The following is a 9,132-nucleotide window of genomic DNA, read 5'->3' as shown; positions in this document are numbered from 1 at the left end:
AGGCTCCCTGCATTGAGACAGCAGAGTCTTAGCCACTAGTTCAGTTCAGTTCAGTCGCTCAGTCGTGTCTGACTCTTTGCGACCCCATGAATCGCAGCACGCCAGGCCTCCCTGTCCTAGACCACCAGGTAAATCCCCAGACTACTTATTTATATTGGACAACTTGGAGCTCTCTTTGCTCCCATTCATTGGGAAGCTGATAAGTAAAATCTGGATACATTTTGTTTTAAGATTATGGACATCTTTGAGATTTTGGGATGGCTTTCTTCCTGGTTATATCCTGCCAGTTGGGCATCTAGTAGTAATTTAGGATTAGTTAGAAGCCTTTAGCTCCAAGAATGATAACAAATAGCATATGATTTCATTCATATGTATAATATAAAAAACTAATAAGCAAACAAAAACTCTCAAATAAGTGAAAAAACCAGACCAAACAAAAACAAACACAGATAAAGAGAACAGAGTTGTGACTGGGAGTGAGGATGGATGGAAACTAAATTTTTGGTGGTGAGCCCACTGTAGAGTATACAGAAGTAGAAATAATATTTTAAACATGAAGCATATAATGTGATAAATGAATGTAACTTTAGTTTAAAAAGTTAAAAATCTTAAAAAGAGAAGTTATTGAAATATATAGAACAGCTCCCAGAAGCTTAAGGCTTATTGATAGCTTAGTGGTGAATGGTGAACAGTGCTGCCGGATTTGTGGTCTCCAAAGGAGAAGATTTAACTCCGGGACCAAAGACAGTCTCAGTCACTTAGAGCTTTGTGTAGATTTTATTTAAAGTGAAAGTGACAGAAAAAGCTTCTGACATACACATCAGAAGTGCGTAGGGGAGTACTCGCCTCACTAGTTTAAGCGGGGCCTTATATACTCCTCAACAGGCTGCTGAGAATAGATAAAAAGAATACCTCAAGGTTCTAAGAGTTCCACCAGACCCTTTCCCAAGGCATCCATCATAAGATAACTTTGGCACAAGATTAGCCAGGGAGAACGGGTTCTGGGCAATGTCTCTGGGCAAGATATACTGTTGCTGCGTAATCAGGGATACGACGTCTTGAGAAACAGGTTCCCAAGCATGATTTGTTACAATTATAATCATTAACACAGAGCCTAAGAAAAGCATCTCCATGAGTAAAACATTGTGCTGTGTAATTATTAGTTCCTGACCTCAATAAACTGTGGAAAATTCTGAGAGAGATGGGAATACCAGACCACCTGACCTGCCTCTTGAGAAATCTGTATGCAGGTCAGGAAGCAACAGTTAGAACTGGACATGGAACCACAGGCTGGTTCCAAATAGGAAAAGGAGTACGTCAAGGCTGTATATTGTCACCCTGCTTATTTAACTTATATGCAGAGTACATCATGCAAAATGCCAGCCTGGATGAAGCACAAGCTGGAATCAAGATGGCTGGGAGAAACATCAGTAACCTCAGATATGCAGATGACACCACCCTTGTGGCAGAAAGTGAAGAGGAGCTAAAAAGCCTCTGATGAAAGTGAAAGTGGAGAGTGAAAAAGTTGGCCTAAAGCTCAACATTCAGAAAACGAAGATCATGGCATCCGGTCCCATCACTTCATGGGAAATAGATGCGGAAACAGTGGAAACAGTGGCAGATTTTATTTTTTGGGGCTCCAAAATCACTGCAGATGGTGATTGCAGCCATGAAATTGAAAGACGCTTACTCCTTGGAAGAAAAGTTATGACCAACCTAGATAGTATATTCAAAAGCAGAGACATTACTTTGCCGACTAAGGTCCATCTAGTCAAGGCTATGGTTTTTCCTGTGGTCATATATGGACGTGAGAGTTGGACTGTGAAGAAGGCAGAGTGCCGAAGAATTGATGCTTTTAAACTGTGGTGTTGGAGAAGACTCTTGAGAGTCCCTTGGACTGCAAGGAGATCCAACCAGTCCATTCTGAAGGAGATCAGCCCTGGGATTTCTTTGGAAGGAATGATGCTAAAGCTGAAACTCAGGTATTTTGGCCACCTCATGTGAAGAGTTGACTCATTGGAAAAGACTCTGATGTGGGGAGGGATTGGGAGCAGGAGGAGAAGGGGACAACAGAGGATGAGATGGCTGGATGGCATCACGGACTCGATGGACGTGAGTCTGAGTGAACTCTGGGAGATGGTGATGGACAGGGAGGCCTGGCGTGCTGCGATTCGTGGGGTCGCAAAGAGTCAGACACGATTGAGCGACTGAACTGAACTGAACTGAACCTAAATAAAGGCCAGTTCTTGGGCAAGATGCATTGTTGTACAAGGTTTAAGGAAAGCATGAGCAAGAATGTTCACCTCCTCCTTAAAGCTCTGTAAACTTTAACTCTCTCATTATGAACTGCTCTTATTTTTACTTATTTATCTATATTAAACAAATATAGTTGATTTACAATGTTGTATTAATTTCTGATGCAGAGGTACAATTTAAATTAAAAAAATTCACCAGTTTTAAGCATACAATTTTGTTGAGGTTTGATTGTAATCATGTAATCACCACCACTATCAAGATGTAGGACAATTCTGCCAATCCCAAAAGTTTCCTTGTATCTTCTTACTGTCAGCCCTCTTCCTGAACCCTGGCTCCTGGCAACAACTAATCTGCTTTGTCACCATATATAGTTTGGCCTTTTCCAGAATTTCATAGAAATGTATAGTATGTAGCTTTTGTGTCTGACTTCTTTCACTTAGTATAATACTTTTGAGATTCATGTATGGTTTTGCAGATCAGTAGTTTTTCCTTTCCTGTTGCTGAGTAGACTACTTTGTATGGATGTACCACAATGTATCCATTCACCAGTGGTTGGATGTTTGGGTATTATGAAGAGAGCTGCTGTAAACATTCCCATATAGGTCTCTGTGTGGCCATTTTTTTTTTTTTGGCTCTGCTGTGCACAGAATCTTAGTTCCCCAACCAGTGATTGAATCCAGGCTCCTGGCATTAGAAGCCTGGAGTCCTAACAACTGGACCACCAGGGAATTCCCATGTGTGGATATGTTTTTATTTCTCTTGGGTAAAAATCTACAAATGAAATTGCTGAGTCATGTGATAAGTGTATATTTAACTTTATTAATTTATTTTCTTAAGTGGCCATACCATATTGATTCTTACTGATCAATGAGTAGCATATGTTCTATATACTGCACAAATCTCTAGTACACAGCTAGATAAAAATGTAAGCACAGGGGTAGGGTAAAAAAAATGTAAGCATATTCTTCAAAAAGTTAAAAATAGAATCATTATATTTAGCAATTCCACTTCTGAGTACATATCCAAAAGGATTGAAAACAGGATCTCCAAGGGATATTTGCATACCTAAGTTCACAGCAGCATATTCACAATAGCCAAGAGGTGGAAGCAACTCCAGTGTCTGTGGGTGGGTGAATGGATAAAAAAAGTACTGTATATACCTCCAATGGAATATTACTCAGCATTAAAAAGGAATGGAATTCTGACACATCACAGCATGGATGGATATTGAGGTCATTATGTTCAGTGAAATGAGCCAATCAGGAAAAGACAAATACCGAATATGTAAGATTCCTCTTATATGAGGTCCCTTGTGAAGAAAACTGAGTACCGAAGAATTGATGCTTTTGAACTGTGGTGTTGGAGAAGACTCTTGAGAGTCCCTTGGACTGCAAGGAGATCCAACCAGTCCATTCTAAAGGAGATCAGTCCTGGGTGTTCTTTGGAAGGACTGATGCTAAAGCTGAAACTCCAATACTTTGGCCACCTCATGCAAAGAGTTGACTCATTGGAAAAGACCCTGATGCTGGGGGGGATTGGGGGCAGGAGGAGAAGGGGACTACAGAGGATGAGATGGCTGGATGGTGTCACCGACTTGATGGACGTAAGTTTGAGTGAACTCCGGGACTTGGTGATGGACAGGGATGCCTGGCGTGCTGCAAATCATGGGGTTGCAAAGAGTCAGACATGACTGAACAATTGAACTGAACTGAACTGAGAGTAGTCAAACAGATAGAGACAGAAAATAGAAGGGTGGATGCCAGGGCTGGGAAAAGGAGGCATAGGAAGTTTGTGTTTGATAAACACAGAGTTTCAGTTTTGCAAGATGAAAAAGTTCTGGAGATGGATTACATAGTAATGTGTGTACCCTTAACGCTCCTGAACTGTATACTTTGTTGTTTAGTTGGTCAGTCGTGTCTGACTCTTTGCGACCTCATGGATTGCAGCACACCAGGTTTCCCTGTCCTTCACTATCTCCTGGAATTTCCTCAAACTCATGTCCATTGAATCAGTGATGCCATCCAACCATCTCATCCTCTCTCATCTCCTTCTCCTCCTGCTGTTAGTCTTTCCCAGCATTAGGATCTTTTCCAGTGAGTCGGCTGTTTGCAGCAGGTGACTGAAATTTTAGAACTTTAGCTTCAGAATCAGTCCTTCCAATGAATATTCAGGGTTGATTTCCTTTAGGATTGACTGGTTTGATCTCCTTGCTGTCCAGTTCAGTTCAGTTCGGTTGCTCAGTCGTGTTTGACTCTCTGCGACCCCATGGACTGTAGCACTCCAGGCCTCCCTGTCTATCACCAACTCCTGGAGATTGCTCAAACTCATGTCCATTGAGTAAGTGATGCCATCCAACTATCTCATCTTCTGTCATCCTGTTCTCCTCCTGCCTTCAATCGTTCCCAGCATCAGGGTCTTTTTCAATGAGTCAGGAGACCAAAGTATTGGAGTTTCAGTTTCAGCATCAGTCCTTGCAATGAATATTCCGGGCTGATTTTGTTTAGGATGGACTGGTTGGATCTCTTTGCAGTCCAGGCGACTCTCAAGAGTTTTCTCCAACACCACAGTTCGAAAGCATCAATTCTTCGGTGCTCAGCTTTCTTTATAGTCCAACTCTCACATCCATACATGACTACTGGAAAAACCATAGCTTTGAATAGACAGACCTTTGTTGGCAAAGTAATGTCTCTGCTTTTTAACATGCTATTTTGGTTGCTCATGGCTTTTCTTCCAAGGAGCAAGTGTCTTTTAATTTCATGGCTTCAGTCACCATCTGCAGTGATTCTGGAGCCCAAGAAAATAAAGTCTGTCACTGTTTCCATTGTTTCCTCATCTATTTGCCATGAAGTGATGGGACTGGATGCCATGATCTTAGTTTTCTGAATGTTGAGCTTTAAGCCAACTTTTTCACTCTTCTCTTTCACTTTCACCAAGAGGCTCTTTAGTTCTTCTTCACTTTCTGCCATAAGGGTGGTGTCATCTGCATATCTGAAGTTATTGATGTTTCTCCCAGCCATCTTGATTGCAGCTTGTGCTTCATCCAGGCCAGCATTTTGCATGATGTACTCTGCATATAAGTTAAATAAGCAGGGCAACAATATAAAGCCTTGACGTACTCCTTTCCTAATTTGGAATCAGTCTGTTGTTCCATGTCCAGTTCTAACTGTTGCTTCTTGACCTGCATGCAGATTTCTAAGGAGGCAGGTAAGATGATCTGGTATTCCCATCTCTTTCAGAATTTTCCACAGTTTGTTGTGATCCACACAGTGAAAGGCTTTGGCATAATCAATAAAGCAGATGTTTTTCTGGAATTCTCTTGCTTTTTCGATGATCCAGTGGATATTGGCAATTTGATATCTGGTTCCTCTGCCTTTTCTAAATCCAGCTTGAACATCTAGAATTTCAGAATTCACATACTGTTGAAGCCTGGCTTGTAGAATTTTGAGCCTTCTCCAAAAGTCTTCTCTAGCACCGCAATTCAAAAGCATCAATTCTTTGGTGTTCAGCCTTCTTTATGGTCCAACTCTTACATCTGTACATGACTACTGGAAAAATCAATAGCTTTGACTACATGGACTCTTGTCAACAAAGAGTAATGGTTAAAATGACTGATTTTATGCTATGCACTTTTCACCACAATTGAAAAAAAAAGAAATAAGTAAAACATATATATATATTTAGATATATATTCAGCTGTGTGACCACCTCCAGATTAAGGTATCAGAAATTTGGCCCCTTGACCCCAGATGTTCTGGTCCATCCCCAGTCAGTACTCTGCCTACTCCTAAAGTAACCACAGTCTTGACTTGACAGTGGGTGTGTTTTGCCTCTTTGTGAACTTAAATAGAACAATTTCTGTAACATTTTGATGCAGTTAGGAGTGTTTGAATGCTTTCTTACGTTCAAACCTAAGATACTCCAGCCTCATTATTCAGTCTCCAGGGTATCTGGTTTTCTTTTAATGAGAAATGGTGTTTAAAGACCCCAGTATGGGCACGAGGAGTTGCTGGTTGCTCCTGCTTATCACTGCTGTTGGACCTTTTGAGTGGACACTGCTAGGACATATTTTTAAAAATATTTATTTATTTATTATTGGCATATAGTTGATTCACAGTGCTGTGTTAGTTCTGGTGGTCAGCAGAGAGACTCAGTTATACATGTATGTGTTCTTTTTCATATTCTTTTCCCTTATGGTTTATTACAGAATATTGAATATACTCCCCATGTTGTACAGTAGGAAGGACCTTGTTTATCCAAGACATACTTTTAAAATGGAAAAATAATTCATAAGTTTATTTTTATATTTCCAATTCAGTTTATAGATTATCAGGTTTAAATCTTTGAAATTTCTGCTTGTATCTCTTCTCTCTTACCCTAAACTTTTTTGTGCCAGGTGATATAATCATAGTTTCTTATAGCCCTTGTCCTACTGTCTGTGTCTCTATCCATTTCTCTCTCTGTATCAGTTTCACAATATTGATTCAAATGATGCTATTAATATTAAGTCTGGTGAATGTGGTTAATATTTTTTTATGTTTTTTTCCCTTGTCCTTGGGATTTTTAAAATAAATGTCAACATCTACACACTGAAAAGTGAAAGTGTTAGTCACTCAGTCGTGTCTGACTTTTTGCCACCCCACGCGCTGTAGCCCGCCAGATTCCTCTGTCCATGGAATTCTCCAGGCAAGGACAGTGGGATGGGGGGTCATTCCCTTCTCCAGAGGAACTTCCTGATCAGAGGATTGAACCCGGGTCTCCTGCACCGCAGGCAGATACTTTACCATCTGAGCCACCAGGGAAGCCCATATATACACTACTATATATAAAATAAATAATATCAATAGACATCAATGTCAACAAGGTCCTACTGTATAGAAGAGGGAACTCTACTCAATATTCTGTAATAACCTATGTGGGAAAAGAATAAAGAATAGATACATCTGTATGTATAATTGAATAACTTTACCTTATACCTGCTACTAACATAACGTTGTAAATCAACTATACACCAATATAGAGTAAAAATTAAAAAAATTTTTTACCATTTAGAATTTTTTGATGTGGCAATTAGAAACTTTAAATTACATATGTGGCTCACATATTTCTATTGGACAGTGGCTTAGCGCATTATAAGCACTGTACAGAGTGTTAGTGATCACTGGTTTATTATGGCATATACTATACAGATAATGTTTACCTTACAAAATCACATAAGGATAAAATGAAATATGTAAAGCTCTTAGCACAGTGTTAGGCACGTAATAAGGGCTCAGTAAATGATACCTATCGCAGGTAAGTAGAGCAGTCATCATTTCTTGTGGGATGACAGAACTGGAAGGCTGTGTAGGGTTGCCTATGCTGAAAGTTTTGAAAATCTAGCTGTGAAGATGGGGCTTAATTCTCTGCACAACCAAGAACCACTGAACCACACATGATCCAAGATGTGTGGTATTATATTTAATATATTTTATATAAATACACAGAAAAATAGAAAATATCAAATTTTAGGGATTGAAAGATAAAGGTGGAGGACTTGGTAAGAAGCCAGAACTGGAGAAATCTGTTAAGGCCACCTTGACCTCCTCCTTTGGCTTCTTGCTTCTCCTTGGTTTTCTCGCCTTCTGTGACTTCTTTTTTTCTCTTCTTGGTCTTTATCCTTCTCATCTTCTGTTTTGATACTCAGCTTTTTTGAAGTTGGAAGAGTTCTTGCAACTGCCTTCTCCCTCCTCATCAGAGTCAGAGAACTGTTTCTTACAGCCAGTTTGTCTGAGAAACACAGTGAGATTCACTTGTCAGGGTCGTCTTTACCCTCATCACCACTCTCTTCTGGAATGGTATCCTCAGGAATGGCCTGCCTTTGTACCCAGTACAATCCTGCAAGAAAGGCAGTGTGCAAATTCCCATGTTCTTGTCTGACCCAAACAATTTATTTTAAACATAGGCATATCACCTCTATATGAGATGTCTAGCTAAAGTAAGCACCACCACCAAGACCAAGGCAATATCTCCTCTTTGGAGGTTTAAGTTTTGCCCAGAATTTTCTATACAGGGAATATTCCATATCGAAAGTCATTGCTCCCACAACAAAGCCTGGGACTGCCACATGCATGTGGATCAGGCGAACAGACACGTTAGTATTTCCTTTGCTCTTCAATTTATATAATCCATATGTAACAACTGCTGCAAAACCCATCATTCCAATGGGACAAATGGTGCCTCTCTAGCTTTTTGGATAAGTTTAGATCCCTGATCTTCATCATATGAAAAAAGAGAAACGTCTGTGTCACTTGACAGTGTGATTGAAGAATCTTCAGCAGCTACAGGATGTTTCAGGCTCCTACTGGCTTCTATCTGACTTTTTGATGATAGCCATCCCAGGGGTAGAAAGTGGCATCTCACTGTAGGTTTTTTTTTTTTTTTTCTCTCGCTGTAGTTTTGATTTGCATTTCCCTGATGACTAATGATGCTGAGCATCTTTCCATACCTTTTTGGCCATTTTGTCTCTTCCTGGAAAAAATGTCTATTCAAAAAATGCCTATTTTGTCGAGTTAAAAATTTGCCTATTTGTCTTTTAATTGTTGAATTATAAGAGATTCTTTATAAATTATGGACTTCCCAGGTGGTTCAGTGGGTAAAGAATCTGCCTGCAATCCAGAGACACAGGAGACGCGGGAGACGCAGGTTTGATCCCTGGGTTGGAAAGATCCCCTGGAAAAGGAAATGGCAACCCACTCCAGTATTCTCGCCTGGAGCATCCCATGGACCGAGGAGCCTGTCGGGCTACAGTTCATGGGGTTGCAAAGAGCCAGACGTGACAAACGACTAAACACATATATTCTAGATACAAGTCTCTTATCCGATATATGATTTGTTAAT

General features: G+C 40.2%; 1 pseudogene; it reads right to left on the bottom strand.

Moving 5' to 3' along the window:
• Positions 1-8,221: 8,221 nt before the first annotated feature.
• Positions 8,222-8,752, bottom strand: LOC120854122 (annotated as a pseudogene).
• Between the last annotated feature and the right edge of the window lie 380 nt (positions 8,753-9,132).

Source organism: Oryx dammah, unplaced genomic scaffold (assembly GCF_014754425.2).
Source record: "Oryx dammah isolate SB20612 unplaced genomic scaffold, SCBI_Odam_1.1 HiC_scaffold_27, whole genome shotgun sequence".
NCBI lineage: Eukaryota > Metazoa > Chordata > Mammalia > Artiodactyla > Bovidae > Oryx > Oryx dammah.
This window is presented reverse-complemented; position numbering and strand designations above follow the sequence as displayed.